A 16,560-nucleotide genomic window follows, 5' to 3' on the forward strand; every position below is an offset into this window, starting at 1 on the left:
CTTCTTGAGAGCCATTTTCTTCCCTTCTGCCTACCTGCCTCTACTGGCACCCCTGCTCCAAGACCAAGAGCCTACCCCCAGATCCTGTTTCTAGGAGCAAGGTGGCTTCCCCTTCAGGGTTAGCAGGTATTCTCATATTCAAGAACATGACACCTTTGGATAGTCAGAAAGGGAAAAGCCCCCAGCTCCACCTTTCCAGGGGAATTTTTGAGCCTTGAACGGTGAGGACATACCTGACAAAGAATTTGAAGACAGAACTATTTCCTAGTTGGGCTAATAGTGTGCAATCTTAGTACTCAGGAGGCAGACGCAGGAGGATCACAAATTTAAGGTCAGCCTAGGCTGCATTTGTGAGACCCCCTTATCACAAAAAAAAAAAAAAAAAAAAAAAAAAAAAAAAAAAAAAAAAAAAGAAGAAAGAAAGAAAAGAAAAAGAAAAAGAAAAAAGACAGACACTGTTTGGTGGTGCAAGCCTTTAATCCTAGCACTCAGAAGGAGCTCTGAGTTTGAGGCCAGCCTGGTCTACAGAGTGAGTTTCAGTACAGCCAGAGCTACACAGAGACTCTGTCTTGAAAAACAACGACAATGGTTGTCATCTAAAAAGAAATATTAAGATCTAAATGGAGAGCTGGGTGGGACACCTGCCCAACCTCTGGATGACCTTACAGAGAACTTAAGTCTGGGGCCTTAGACACTGGTTTCCAGAGAGGAAATTTCCCTCAAATCCTCTGTCGGATTAGCCATGACCAAAGACGGGAGAAGTAGGTGAGGAAAAGAACTTAAGAGCCATGAGGGTTTCTCACCTTCATCTTTCCTAAGGCAAGCCACATCTGCTGAAGAGATGTGGAGGAGGACAGGCTGAAGGGCAGAAGAAGCCATTAGAGGCCAAGAAACCCTGCCTCACAATGACATCATTTGGAACTGAGCCTCCTCCCCCCAACCCCTAAAACTGGGTGCCGGGCCAATTGGCTATGTCAGTAGTTGGCAACTGAGGATTTGATCTGTAAATTCAACAAGGATGATGGGAACTTCCATCCTCTCCTCTCCTAACCTGGGTTCTGTCCTAAAGGCTTCACCAAGCTTGGACTCTCCCTTCCTATAGAACCCCTATTCCCTCTTAGGTCCATGGGAGGACCTTCTGGTTCTGTCATCAGCACCGGCTGGTAACGAGGATGAAGCTTACTTCCTCCTCTGTGAAATAGTAACTTCATTCTGCCCTTGCATCCATCCCCTGCTGTCTTGTCCCTAGGAGCAGGTGAGAACCATAAAGAAGCATTCTAAGGAGGGAGCCAACATTCTGCCTCCTCCCCTGAGATCCTAGGGGGCCACGGCACTGCATAAGAACTTTGTATGTTCTCTATAGAAGTGTGGCTATATCAGTTGCCCTTTGCCTGTTCACCTTAGTAGGAGCCTCAGGTGGCCCAGGATGCCACTGTCCCTTGGTCAGAGGCCTCTCTCTGTACATATTATTACCAGCACTGCTCATTACCACCAATCTATTATTAGGGGTATTAATTCTTCCACCATTGCTAATAACCCTGATTCAGCACAAGATGGACGCATGCTGGTGCACTTCCTTCCCTGTGTTCAAGCAAAGGGCAGGCAGGGCAGTCATTGGTTCTAAAGCATGAACCAAGGAGGAAGAAGCACCCTGAAAGATGCTCCCATCCAAAGCCTGTCTGTGTGACAGAGATAGAACTGAAGTCAACCAAGGAGACAGATGACTTTGTGGGTCTTGCCTGTGCCCGGCAAGTGCTTTACCAGTGAGCTTAGACCCAGCTCTTTTTAAATATATGTATTGAAACAAGGTTGCAGTCACTAAATTGCTTAAGCTGGCTTTGAACTCACAGACATGCCATGCCTTGAATATCTTATCTGCCTGCCTAAGCCTCCTGAGTAGCTGGGATTAAAGACCTGCACAGCCATGCCCGGCTAAGGATGATTTCCTAGGCAGGTGTGTTGTGCACATCACTCCTTCCCCCAGGTGCTGGTCATGTTGAGTTGGCTCTGAGATCCCAGCATGCCCTTGGAGAAGTGAGAAATTTGGAGGGATTTCCTGAGCTGCTCTGGCTACTTGGCTCCACCTTTCTCCGTTGACACTCAATCTCTACATCCTTCTGGCTTTCCCATAATTCCAATTTCCTCTCCCAAACCCTCACAGTCTAAGCATAGAAAGGCCCACCAAGGTTCAGTTTCTTTCTCTTTTTCTCTTTTCTTTTCTCTTTCTTTTGTTTTCTTTTTTGGTTATTTGTGGGTTTTGTTTTGTTTTTTTTTTTTTCTCAAGACAGGGTTTCTCTTTGTATCCTTGTCTGTCCTGGAACTCCTTGTAGCCCAGGCTGGTCTTGAACTCACAGAGCTCCACCTGCTTCTACTTCTTGAGTTCTGGGATTAAAGCCATGCATCACCACTACCTGGCTTTTCTTTTTATTTGTTTGTTTTTCTTTTTTGTTTTAGACAGAGTCTCGCCATGGATTCCAGGTTGATTTCAAACTCACTACGTAGCTTGGACTGCCCACACTGGCTTCAGATTCAGCAATCCTCCTGCCTCAGTATGCTCACTGCTGGAATTATAAGAGACATCTCCCTAAGTCACTTGATCTGTAGATCCCCAGGGTAGACTCTTCTAGAATCCCTTCTACAGAGGGTCAGGGTACAGACCACCACTGACTGAACATTGATGGAAGTCTTCTGGCTGTGTGCAGAGGAGAGTTAACAAGTGTGATAACTGGTCTTCATATCACAGTATGTGTGTGTGTGTGTGTGTGTGTGTGTGTGTGTGTGTGTGTTTGTGTGTGTGTGTGTATGTGTGTGTATGTGTGTGTGTGTGTGTGTGTGTGTGTGTTCATTCTTGTTCACATCCTATTGCGCTGAACCTGATAGGCTGCTGCAGTCTGGGACTTGGCTATGGAATTTACAAGTGTATGTGGGACTTCCATCTGTCTGCAGGCAATCCTGTTCCAGGGCCACGCCCTGTTCCGGGTGTCTTTGTGTATACTGACTGTGTGATGGTGCCAAGTAAACTGACTGTGCGTTTGGTGCTGGGCTGGCTGCAGTTTGTCACAAATAGTGGTTTCAGGCTAGGAGAGTGCCCAAGGCCCTTGGAGGGTTTTTGAGGGCATGTTGGTAGCTGGCTAACCACATTCTCTTTAGGCAAGTTTAGGGTAGAGAGTCAGGGCTGCTCCTCCCAGCCTAGGTAGCATCTCAGAGAGGTCTTGAGGAATAACCCCCTACCCTCCCACACACACCCAGGGAGCTTCCAGAATCTCCCCGAGAGCTCAGGTTCCCTTCCCTGTGACTCACAGCAGGTTCTAGTTCTCCGAGAGATCACGATTCAGCTAATTCTTTCCCCAGTCCTATTAATCTGAGCTGACTAAGCAGAGCTACAGGCGGGGTAGAGACTGGGGGATACTCACGACAGTGGACTCACGACAGTGGTAGTCATTCCTAAAGAACCCAGCTGGCCTTGCTTCAGCTGCCGTCCATCTTCCTGCCTTGGCCTAGCCATGTCTGACGGGAACAGTCAGTCATTCCTTCAGCCCTCCTCCCCTTGCTTGCCACACAGCTGCAGCATCAGACACTTGTTTTGTATCTGAGCTCACCTAGACTATTTCATTTTTATTTTAGGGGCTGAGTCTGGTATCAGGGGCCTCAGACCTATGAAGCACAGGATTTCCTACCAAACTGTACTCTAGTTGAACTCCATTTTACTGTTTGCCAACATCTAGTTTTTTAAGGCTCATATGGGATCAGGAAGCCGAGAGCTTCTCTAGGGCTGATCCCATACAATCCATCTGTCCCTGGGACACGGTTCTGGGCTTCTCAGTTCAGAGAATAAATTAGGGAACATTGGAAGAGGTTCTAGATTCCCTGGGGATTGTACACAGGGATTGTCCATCCATCCTGTGGGGGTGCTGATGGGATCACAGGGCTAGGAGGGAGGGTGGGAGGAGTGGGGGAGCCAAGCAAGAAGTAAGGAGATGAAGTAGGAGGGAGATGGGGTTGTATAGACTTTGGTAAAGTTGAGGATAGGGAGAAAAGGAAGAGGGGCTGAGCTGGGGCTGCAAGTGGAGATGAGAGGGCCAGGTGTCATGGCCGCACCTGTAATCTCAGGTCACAGTAGAAGCTCCAGCTCAAGTCAAACCTGGGCTACATAAGGAGGGCTGGGAAAAGGAAATGGGTTTATGGCTGGGATGCAAAAGGAGGCAGGGACCAAGGCAGGCTGGAAGCAATAGGAGTTCGACTTACTGAATTACCACTGGATGGGCACTTTGGGATGCAGTCTCTCAGAACTCAGCAAGTCTTTCCCCTGCGCTGAGTGTGTTGGCCAACAATTCATCCCAGATCAGTGCTGGCCTGCCCTCCCCAGGAAACTGCCTTCTGGGGTTACAAGGGCTGTACACAACCGATAAATTTAAAATGCTGAACTATCTCCCCAAAGTCACCATCTCTCATTGTGGAAGCCTGGCAGGTTCCAAAAGGGATGATGACCTCTGTCCCTTATCCTCTCTGTCCCTTTGGTATGGGAAACCAGAAGTGGCCCATAAGATGAGTGGGATATTACACACCTTTAATTCCAGTACTTGGGAGGCTGAGGCAGAAGGATTACTGTAAGTTCCAGAGTAGCTTGGGTCAGATAGGGAGATCATGTCTCAAAAAAATAGACGAAGAGGTGGCCCCAGTCAGAATATGGTGCTGGAGAGAATGACAGGCAGCAGGCTGAGAAGGTTCCAGGACTTTTGTGTACTGAGGAATAGGTTCTAACTATGTATGTAGACTCAGGGCAGGTAGTGGGTTTTTTTTTTTTTTTTTTTTTTTTTTTTTTTTTTTTTGGTCCATAAGGACCAGGCTCATTGCAAGCTAGAAGAGGAAAGGTTAGTAGAAAAGACTCCCTGGCTGGGAGCTGTTGGGTCCAAGTGGATTGATGCCCTGTCATTTTCTTAGAGGGCAGAAGGGACTTTCCACGGGGCCAAAGGATGGCATGTGGCAGAAAGCATGTGCAGTGAGGGGCTTTTTTTTTTTTTTTTTTTTTTTTTTTTGTCTTTAACTGTGCCAGGGCTTCTTTCTCATGAAGAGCAATAAAAGCCATCAGTTGGGAGAAGTGTGGGATCTGTGTGTGGATAGACACGGAGGAGGAGAGCAATGGGCCCTCGTGACACCCCCAGTCTTTCCATTTTCTTGCTTTTCCATGGCTCACTCACTAGTCCAGAGGATTTCTGGGCTCCCTAAACCTCTGGGAACTAAAGTCCTCTGAGAACTCCCCAGCATTCCCGGGAGAACAGGTTCCATGGCCCGGAGTGAGGTGAGAGGCCTGGGGGTGCAGCGTGCCTCGGCAGGCCTTGCAGTCGGGAGCTGAGCTCCACACAGGCAGCCCGGGTGGGGCCGGGTGGAGAGCTGGGAGGGCAGTGCCCCTCCCCATGGTATCTTCACCCCTGAGAATCCTCAACCGAGGGCAGCACTTGGACCCTCTGTTCTTCCCCTGGACCCAGCTCAGCTCTGTCTCAGCCCCTCCCAGAGCCACAAGAGAGAAAAGCCAGGCACCATGTGCCACTCTGCCGCATCAGCTGCGATGCCTCACTACCCGCATCTTGTCCTGTTCTGTGGGTCAGGATGGAAAAAAAGGCTCTTGCCAAGCCCAGTGGGGATAGGGCTAGAGTTCACTGCCACCCTCTCATACACACCACTCAGTACAGCAGAAGAAAGAGAAGGAAGTGGAGAAGCTAGAGGAAGATTCCACAGCAGTTATGATTTCAGAAAAGCTACGAGGGAACTCATTGGATCTCCTCCTGAAAGGCTTAGAGCACAGAGAGACCAAGTTCTGTCTGGTGTGGGAGCTGCCCGGCACAGAGGTAGGGAACAGATGAGAAGGTGTCCCGAGGGGAAGCATCTTCTCCATCTGGTCCCTTCTTGCTGAGCAACTGTACCCTGCCACTGCACATACCCAGACATGTCCCCTGCACTTGCAGGTACAGAGAGAAGAGACAAACACGCCCACTTATTATTCTAGCCTTAACCCAATGAGCTTCTTTGGACACTGAAGGCGGGTTGAGGGGCTCCACAGCAAATCCCAGGATTTTACCTGGTCAGGGACAGGACGGAGGGTAGTTTCAGTAGCTAAAGGGGCTTCTGGCTGCTAATTTCCCAATTTTAAGTTGGGGTGGGAGGGGTCTGTGAACTCTGTCTGTCTCAGGTATGCTGGCCACTCCTCTCTACTGCAGAGACCTTGAAGAAGAGAAACTCTCTGGTGCTCAGAGAGGTGTGCCTCCGGCTCAGCATCGGCTCCTAGTCACACCTGTTGCCGCCTGTCTGACTCTGCACAAGGTGCACCATCACCATTCCCCTTTCTGCAAGTCGAGTCTCCCCCATGGAAACTGGGTCATGTAGACCCCAGCCCAGATGTTCCAGAGAGATGGGACATGTTGTCAGAGCTGGGTACTCGACGTTTCACCCAGACAGCCACTCAGTCTGTGGCTGGGAATCTGTCTCTATCTTAGAACGCTGGCTTTCCATCTGGAGTCATCCTTGCCTCCCAACCCAGGATGGGTGCCACCACACAGAGCCACCACACAGAGCAAGACAGAGTCCTACATTACAGCAAGAAGGAGCAATGTTGGAAGGCCTGGGCTAGGAAAGAGAGAGGAGCGTGGAGGAGGGGTCCCCTCAGCCTCCAAGCACTCACCCTGATTCTGAGACTCCCAGGAGAGACAGTGAGACGCTGAGGATCATTCAGTGCCTCCTGGGGCCCATTAAAAAGCCAAGCCCCCTCCCCTGTTGGCCTCCACGGCTGACTTGGGCCAGCTCTCCTCTTACCTGCTCAGTGAAGCAGGTCGGCGTGGGGGCCTGAGTCTGGGGGGCCAGGAGCTCCGACCGTCTGTCAGTCCGTCAGCCTGATTGTCCTGGGTCTGTGCTGACATCAGGTGAGGGGAGGCAGCTGCTGGGTGAGCCAATAATTATGATATCAGCTTCCCCTTGCCCCGAGGGGTTGCTGCCAAAAACGGGGAGAAGAGAAAGGTGACTAAGAAGCTAGTTTGCTCCTTGGCTCTTGTTTGACAGGTACTGACTCCTGTGCCCGCCCTGGCCGCGCCCGGCCCCCCCCCAGCCCTCCCCTCCTGCACCAGCCTGGGCCCCCAGTCCCTGCCAGCGGGCACAGCCTGTGGCTTGCGGGGGAAGGGGTGGCTCTGCAGCCCCCACCTGCACCCCAGAACAGAGATGTCAGCCCCCATGGGTGGGGCCCAGGCCTGTCGGGACATGCACCTGTGTGTCAGGAGAGCCCAGCCGCCACATGTGTTTTCATGGAGCTGGTAAGGGGGTTCCGGGAAGCAGCGCATGATTTCTGCACAGTCCTCTCAGGCATAGTGTGGACCAGCAGTGACTGAGACCCCCTCAAGTGCCCGGTGCTTCCTGGGAGATGTCCATAGGGTTGGCTCATCTGCATGTCATATTATCTGACCTTATGTGTGGTAGTGTGAACCCCCAAATCGACATGACTTCCCTCTCATGTCTGCGGGCACACCTGCTTCTCCGCAGGACCTCCCAGGGACTGTCTGTGCATCTGTGGCTCTTGTCCCTGCACTCAGGCTTTATGTCTCTGCTCTGGTTCATCCTGCCCCATGTATGGGTGTGGGTGGAGATGGAGGCTGCTTACTTTTTGTCATCATCCCCACAGTCACGCCTCACGATCCACAGAATGGAAATATCTGAGTGGCTACTGGTTCCCAGCCCCTCGGGATCCACAGTTGGAGTGCAGTGCCTGGCGGGTCTAGGAAATGGCCACCAGAAAAGTCTTACCTGGATAGGCCTGGAGCTGTCCTTGTTCCTCCTAGGGTTAGAGCTGGAGGATGGGTCAGGTCTTATAGTACAAGCATGGAATGGGCTGGAAACACTTGAGGACATCTTGGGCCAGGGAAATGACTCAGTGAGTGAGGTGGAGGCAGAAGGACCTGAGCGAGGGTCCCCAGAATGCACATAAAAGCCAGGTCTGGCAGGACACACACATAACCTGGGGAAGATGTAGGATTCCCAGGTTGGTTTAGCCAAAATGGCGAGTTCTAGGTTCAGTGAGATGCCCTTCCTCAAAAAGGTGGAGATTAAATGAGGAAGACTGAGAGCTTGGACCTCCGACTCTCATACACAAATGCACAGGTGAGTGTACCTGTGAGCAAGTGATAAGAGTGAACGCACCACACACACATACACACACACACACATAGACAGACACACACACACAGACATACACACACACATAGACAGACACACACACAGACATACACACACACAGACATACACACACACATACACACACAGACAGACACACACACACACACAGACATACACACACACACACACAGACACACACACACACACACACACACAGACATACACACACACACACACACACACACACACACACACACACGAGGAGGGAGGGAGAGGGAGAAAGAGCGCATTTAGAGATGGACCTATTTGTACATAATGGTTGGCTGTATGATCCTCTGCACTTGGCCTAGGTCCTCGTCTCAGTAAACCATCTACAGAGCTGTTGGAAGGATTAAAAACACTTATGTTCATGGTTCCCAGCACAACCCTCGGTGGGAACTGACGGTCATACATGGATCACCCTTCCTATCTGAAGCTGTGGGGCAGGAGTGGGGGACGACGCAGCCTTGCACAGCCTGGCAACAGGATCCGTTTTCCCGGGTTAGGCCAGAGAATCCGGGTCAATTCGCCTTTCTCTAGGACTGAGGAGTGGCCTCTCCTTTAAGGGGAGCTCCAGCATTGTATAGTTAATACTGAATGGAGTTTCTCAGAGAAGCGGCGTGGCCAAGACTGTCTTGTACATTTGGGAATTGTTGCTCTGTCTGATATATGCAGGGCTGATTGTCATTTCTAGACTCAAAAGTACTTCTGTATGGATATTTTAGGCACAAAGAACCAGGAACAGCCCCCCCCCCCCAACAGTGAAGGCCTCTGCAATCAAGACCAAATTGCTTGTACTCAATCCCTGGAATCTTCATTGTGAAAGCAGGCAGCTGATTGGCTCCTACAAGTTGTCTTCTGACTTGCACACATAGATCATGACATGAGGCTCCTTCCCTCCCTCAAATAAATAAATACATACAATAAAAGAGTTTTGTTTTGTTTTACGGTAAGGGGGAAAATGCCAGATGATGGTGGCACACACGTTGATTTCAGCACTTGGGAGGCAGAGGCAGGTGGATCTCTGTGAGGCCAGCCTGGTCTACAAAGAGTTCCAGTACAGCCAGTCTCAGGGGGGAAAAAAAAGGAAAGAAGAGATATAGGGAGAAGGTGTTGTTTGGTTTTGGACAAGGGACAAGAAACTGGATGCATATTTCATATATCAAAGCAGATCTGGCTTTCAGGTTCTCCCAGCTTCCCTCAGTCCCTACTTGGCCTACCCTGCCCCCAATCTTGGACTCTCCAGCCCTGGGGCTGTGTGTCCTTCCCCCAGAGACTCCTCCCAATATAATCCAGACATTTTGGTCTTTCTGCTCCTTCTCCCTCTCTTCTTCTCCTTCTCTCTCTATGTGTGCACGATTTCTCTCTTTCTCTTCACCCACCCCCTTCCCATGGTGACTTCCCTGACCTTAGTCCTTGGGGTCAGTGAACTCTTCCAAAAGCATCTTCTCAAAAAACTTGCATTTAATATAATCTAATCTGTCTTGAATTGGCTACTTCACCAGTGACAGAGAAATCACTTATCAGGTATAAGTAAAAGAAGGAAGGATATACATTTTGTAAATGATGCAGATGTTTAGGAAACGAAAGAGAGCTAGGTGGCGGTGGCCTTTAACCCCAGCACTTGGGAGGCAGAGGCAGGTAGATCTCTGAGAGTTTGAAGTGAGCCTGCTCTACTGAGCAAGTTCCAGGACAGCCAGGGCTACACAGAGAAACCCTGCCTTGAAAAAACAAACACACAAACAAACAAACCAGAAAAAAAAAACCCACAAAACAAAAACAAAAGAAGGAAAAAGAAAAAGAAGTCAAAGAGAATCAGAGGAAAAACTGCTAGAGGTGATGAGTGAATTTCATTAGGCAGCCACATAGCAGTTTTGTCAGTAAGAGTCAAAATATAATTCCTTTGCAACCGAAAACAAACTAGGAAACAGCAGCTGTGTGTGGAGTTGCACACCTGTAACCCAGCCTGGGAACTGGAGGACTGGATTCAAGACCAGCCCCGAGTCATAGCCTCACCTCCTCTTAGGAACCGAGAACAGACACGGGAGACCCACACCTCCACAGTAACGACACTACAGCCCACCAGTAAGTTTAGCAAGAATTCACGTCAGGGAAACATGGAGTTGCACAGAAGTGGGCTCTTGTCCAGATAATCTCCAAGCAGAATGTCCACCAAATTCAAAACTCAATGTTCTTGGCTCTTAGAACTTGACAAGTGGTACAGGTGGAGCTTCAGTTTGAGGCTATCCTGGGCTACACAGCAAGACTTTGACTCAAAAGTAGATAAAAACACCATTGGCTTGCTGAGATGGCTTATGGGACAAATGTACTTGCTCTCTGAGTTTGAGCCCCAAAACCCACAAAAAGTTAGACCACAAGAACTGATTCCTTATAGTTGCCTTCTGAGCACCATGTGTGTGTCAGGGCATGCATGTCCCTCAGTGATAAATACAAAAATAAAATAAATAAACATGCCCCCCCAAAACCTATCCCCAATAAAAAAAACTAAATGTGATTTTGGGATCAAGATAAATAAGTGAATTCATTAATGGGAAAAGAGTCCAGGATGAAGTCGAATATTTTTGCGGGTTGAGCACTGACAATAAGTTCACACAGAAGCAGGGAAAAAAAACCCACAAAAAGTACAAAAAAATGGATTTGAGATAACGTGTGAACTAGTTAAGAAAGTAAAATTCTACTTTCCACTGTGTTAACAGGGGCAGGTTGTGGAGACCCAAAAGCCAGGAGCTCCTGTCTCAAGAACACAGAACAAAACCAGACAGCGACTGAATCCTAACACTTGGGAGGCTGAGGCAGGAGGATTGCTATGAGGTCAAGGCCAGACTGAATTACGTAAGCGAGTTCCATGTCAGTGTGGGCTACAGAGTGAGATTCGAAGAAAATGAATAAACCAACCACATACCTCCCAAACCCATAGTAGACGGAAAAGTGGAAAACCATACAAATCAATATAAAAATACAGAGAATATTTTATAAAAATATGAAGTAGGGAAGACACCTTGAATCATGACATCAAGTCAGGAAGGCATTTGGGAATATGTTGACGGATTTTACTAAGTAAAAATTCAAAATTTATTTAGAACAAAATATAATATGAACAAAGTTAAAAGGTAAAAGTTACACCTAGAAAGAGCTATTGCAGCATGAAAGATGAAGGATTAGTATCCATAATATATAAAGAACTCCTACAAATAAATTAAAGGCCATCAGAAAAAAATAGACAATAAACATGAATCTATAGACTACCAATGGCTAAAGCACAAATAAATGACTTTTTTTAAAAAAAAGATTTATTTATTATAAGTGCACTGTAGCTGTCTTCAGCCACACCAGAAGAAGGCATCACATTTCATTATAGATGGTTGTGAGCCACCATGTGGTTGCTGGGATTTGAACTCAGGACCTCTGGAAGAGCAGTCAGTGCTCTTAACCACTGATCTCTTCAACCCAATGAAACACTTTTAACTTCATTAAAAATTGAGAGAATGGAAGTGAATTCAACAAAGACTCTGGGAAGCCCTGGTGAAATCCAGGAGATTTTTTCTTTCAAGACTTAAAAGTACTCATACAATATATATATATATATATATATATATATATATATATATATATATATATATATATATATGATATAAATTTTGTATCATATTTCATATTTGCATGTGTGCCTGCCTGTGTGTGCCTTAGCGTCTATAATAAGATCAGAGGACAACTTGTGGGAGTCAGCTCTCTTTCCACTCATTATGTGGGTCCCGGGTCAGACTCAGGTTTTCAGGCCTGGTAACAAGAGCCTTAACTGACTGAGCCATCTCTCTGTACCTAATTCTGCTTCTTTCTGTTCTGTTCTGTTTTGTCTTTTAAAGACGAAGTATCCATATGCAGTCTGCTTTGCCCTGGGACTCACTATATACATCAGACTGCCTTCAAACCTATACTCTCCTGTCTCAGTTTCCCAAGAGCTGGGATTTGCAGCTCACCACTCCTTCTGATAGTCTTCAGTTGGATGTGCCAAGCCCCTCCCCTTCCTTTGATTGCTGTCTCTGCCCCTGCTCCCTCTGCCCTTCAGACAGATCCTTCATCACTGTAGCCTGGGAGATGGACCAGGAGTTGAGAATCTAATCAGAGCTTGGATCAAGAGGTTGAGTGAGATCTTCCTCCTGATAACAGATAGGACTGCTAACTCCTCTCATCAAACCAGCCCTCGCTGTTCTCTTCTGGGTCCAGAAGCCCCATTCTAACACTCACAGAAAGCACTCCTGCCCTCTTGCTGATAGAGCTGTGCTGGCACTAGTCCCGGTGGCCATAGCTACTGTTGAACAGGCCTGGGAAGCTGAGGGGTTAGAACTGTGGTCTCTCCGCCAAAGCTCTGCCCAGTGCTGGGCAGGTATGAAAATTCCTGCCATGGGGTCTCCAGGTCCCAGTCTAGAGAAAGACTATGGAGACCCAAGCAGGAAGAGCAGTTTCCATGCTTGGAGCCCCTGTGTCATGGAACAGGTGTGGGTGCCATCACCTTAAATCAGAGCGGGCCATCTTCGGGCAAGTTATACATGTGTGTGGGAGAGATTAGAACCTGGGAGGGTGTGTGCTTGTGTTTGTGTGGGTGTGTTTTCAGTGTGTGAATGGAGACCCAAGATCAGTGAATAACGTCTTCCTCATTGTCTCCTCATTTTCAGAGAGTTTCTTACTGAATCTAAAGCTGACTTAACTGTAGTGACTGGCTGGGAAGACCCACCAGGTTCAGGCTGCAAGGTGCTCCAATGTGGGCTTCTATGTGGATTCTGAGGCTTGAATTTAATTCAGGCCCTTATATTTGTGTGATGAGTCCTTTATTGACTGAACCTTTCTTCCACCCTTGGTCCTTGTACTGGCTGGTTTTGTGTCAACTTGACACAAGCTGAAGTTATCACAGAGAAAGGCACCTCAGTTGAAGATACGACTCCATGAGATCCAGCTGTAAGGCATTTTCTCAACTAGTGATCAAGACGGGGAAAGCCTAGCTTATTGTGGGTGGTGCTATCTCTGGGCTGGAAGTTCTGGGTTCTATAAGAAAGCAGGCTGAGCAAACCAGGGGGAGCAATCCAGTAAGCAGCACCCCTCCATGGCTTCTGTATCAGCTCCTGCCTTCAAGTTCCGACCCTGTGTGAGTTTTAGTCCTGACTTCCTTTGGTGATGAACAGCAATGTAGAAGTGTAAGACGAATAAACCCTGTCCTCCCCAACCTGCTTCTTGGTCATAGTGTTTTATGAAAGAATACAAACCCTGACTAAGACAGTCCCCTACTCTCTTTCATTTTAGACAGGTGTTATGTTGTGGCCCTGGCCGGCTGGGTAACTATGTAGACCAAACCCCAAACAGGCCTTGAATTTGCAGCTATTCCTCTGCCCACAATTATAGGCACAGTTCACCATGCCTAACATGTCTGTCTAACTCTGGTCCTATAGGCTGGGCTCTACTTTTCAAAGTGAGTTATTTCCTAAGACTGAGCCTGCTGTTTCACACCCTCTGTATCATCCCATTGTTGGAAGACTCTGAGGAAGGTCTGCAGAGGGGTGCTGGGGGCAGGGCTCTGGTAAAGCATGCTCAGTGTACTTGAGACCCTGGTTTCAGGCCTCAGCACACTGCCCTGTGCAGACTACCCCAGCAAGAATTGTTAAGGGCCAGGCCTCACCACAGAGGCTGGCTGCAGGGATCAGGAGGGATCTGGTCACAGGGTAGGCATGCTGGTTGGGGGGGTGGGGAGTTGGTGGCTCCTCGGCTAGGTGATAAAACTGGATAAAACAGCCTCAGGGGAGCTGACCAGGGAGGTCCGCCCCTGTTCTGGTTGGCTGACCCTTGGGAAGTGCAGGGAATTTCCAAGTTTGGTGGGGAGGGTCTGCTGGGGGGGGGGGAGGAGGAGCAGGGCAGAGTCCTCAGGCCTTGGATGGGTGCTGTACTCAAGTCCTAATCCCTCCCCACTGGGATAGGAGGAGGTGAGACTTGTCTCTAAGAACTGAGTTTTTCTGCTGCAGAAGGCACAGGTACCCTTTCTCCTCAGGTTTATCCAAGGCCATGGCAGGGTATGGAACTACTGTGTGTGGCTGGGTGTGTCTGGCCAAAGCTGTGTGTGAGCCTCTGCACACTTGTAAGGACTCGTGGGTCTGATCAGGATGTACATCTAGATGTCTGTGACTGTGGATGTGAAGGGGCTGTGAGCACAGGAATGTGGGTGAGTGTGGTTCAGGGCTCTGAGAACAGGGGTGGCTACACTTAATGGGTCCTTTACCCTCAAGGGGCCACAGTCTTGTCCCATCCTTGTTCCTTTGCAACACACATGTGTTAGGCCACCTCCTAGGCCTCCTGTTTGCAGACAGCTGAGGCTGCAGGCTACTCCTTTCAGCAGCTGCCCTGCTGGAGGACCCAGCTCCCTTCATCCTCTCCCAGTCTTTTCCTTTCTCAGAGACTAGGAGACAGAGACCCCCCAGGAGATCTAATTGGAGGGGCTGACCTTGAACCCTGGGGTGCTTCAGGTGAAGATGGACGTGACAATGGGGTGACCTGGACTTGTTCTATCTACCTAATAAGCTCTTTTCTGTCTTGCAGATGTCTCTGACAGGTTTGGGAGCTGCTGCCTGTGGTCTGGGCACTATGGCTGTTGCTAGTTGGTGGAAGGGTGGTGGGAAGGAATAGAAAATAGGGTGTTCCTCCACCCAGGGTCTCAGGGTGCAGGAAAAGGGAAACATAACCTTGGCTTATGTGGGCCTATTTGCTGAGAATAAAGTCAGTTTAGGCCAGAGAGGTCAAGAAACTGCCTACAAGCCAACCTGGGAAGGGGATTTGAGGACCTGCTAACCTCCAAGAGAGAAAGGAACCTCTGTGTTCCAGGTAAACTTGTTGTTTTATATGACACCCCCTGTACCAGGCCACATGAAGAAACTAGGGACACAGCTCCATCTGGCAGACCATGTGAAGTTTTCGAGTCTCTTAGTTTCCCACAGCATCGGGGAGTTCATGTTTTGAGTTCCAGCTACCAGGAGACATCCAAATCCTCTTGTTACCCTGCCCCTGAGAGCAACAGTGCTGGACGGTGCATGCTTTGTAAGGCAGTCCAGTATCCATGGCTATTAGGCCTGACCTGCCTGTTGCTATGGCCTCACCCAGGCTGACAGGGCCGTCCCTCAAAGGCCAACTAGGTCCATGTGCTTTATTACCAGGCTAATGACGGTGATTAGACCAAGAGCTGCCTGCAGCCTGGCCCTCCTCAACCCATCTTGCTGAAGAGGGCAGGCGTTGAGCAGTTGGGGGGAGACAGCACCTGAATGGCCCCATCTATGGCCCTCATCTGGTTGCTGTCCCTCTGCCCTAAAGAAGGACAGGGTCAGAAAAATGCCAGCCCCAGGATAGGCAGTGTGACCTCAGTCTGCACTTGCCTGTCTGAGCAAGGATGACAAGATAGAGTTGAGTGAGTACCAGCTGGGTTTGGTGGCACTCAAGAGGCTGAGGCAGGAAGATTACCATGAGCTCAAAGCCAGCTTAGTCTAAGTAGTGAGTTCCAGGCTAACCTCAGCTACATGTAGAAACCATGTCTCAAAAACACAAACAAATAAATGAACAGGTAGTTCCTTGTGTCCTGTGAAGCTCTCCCCAGTGCTGGATCTCAGGTACCCATAGTAACAGAGAAGATTCTTCCTGTTGTCCTCCTGGGGGCCACTGAATTATGGGGGACTACCCCTGGAGGCCTTGGGGGGTGCTCTTGTGGTTTATGGCTGCACTTCATGTGTAAGGAATGCCAGTGGGGTAGCAGGGGAGCAGTGTGGGGGCAGAGCCAGTCTACTGACACACCTCACTCCCCCTGGATACCTGGCATGTCCTGTCAGGACCCATGTCCCTTGGAGACAACCATCTTCTTCCCATCTGCTCTCCCCTGGGTTACCCGGCTCTGTAAGGATGCTGAATCCTAGCTGGGAGACAAGAATGAAGTGTTTTATACCCCTTTTCATTTGAACACAAAGCTGATACATTTCCCTTTTCCCCCTCTGCTGCAGAAGAGGTAAGACTCTAGGAAATTCTTCAAATGAATCCCAGGTTTACGTGGCAGCATCCACACTGAGAGAACTAGGACTTCAGCCAGGGAGAGGTATTGCTGCTCAAATGGATGGTAATGTGGTGTCACCACTCCCCTTTGCCTGATCTCAGAGTATCTGGGGTCTGTGAGAGTGTGGGGTGGGACGAGTAAGGAGGTAGATCGCTATATATTGTCCGGCTCCGGACTCTGAAGGCCATGGCAGGTTTGAGCCTGTTCTTATGTGTCTATCCCCTCATCTAGCTTCCTGTGGGCTGCCATTTTGGATGAGGGTCCATCTTTCTGAG

This window comes from Micromys minutus (genome assembly GCF_963924665.1).
Source record: "Micromys minutus genome assembly, chromosome: 10".
NCBI lineage: Eukaryota > Metazoa > Chordata > Mammalia > Rodentia > Muridae > Micromys > Micromys minutus.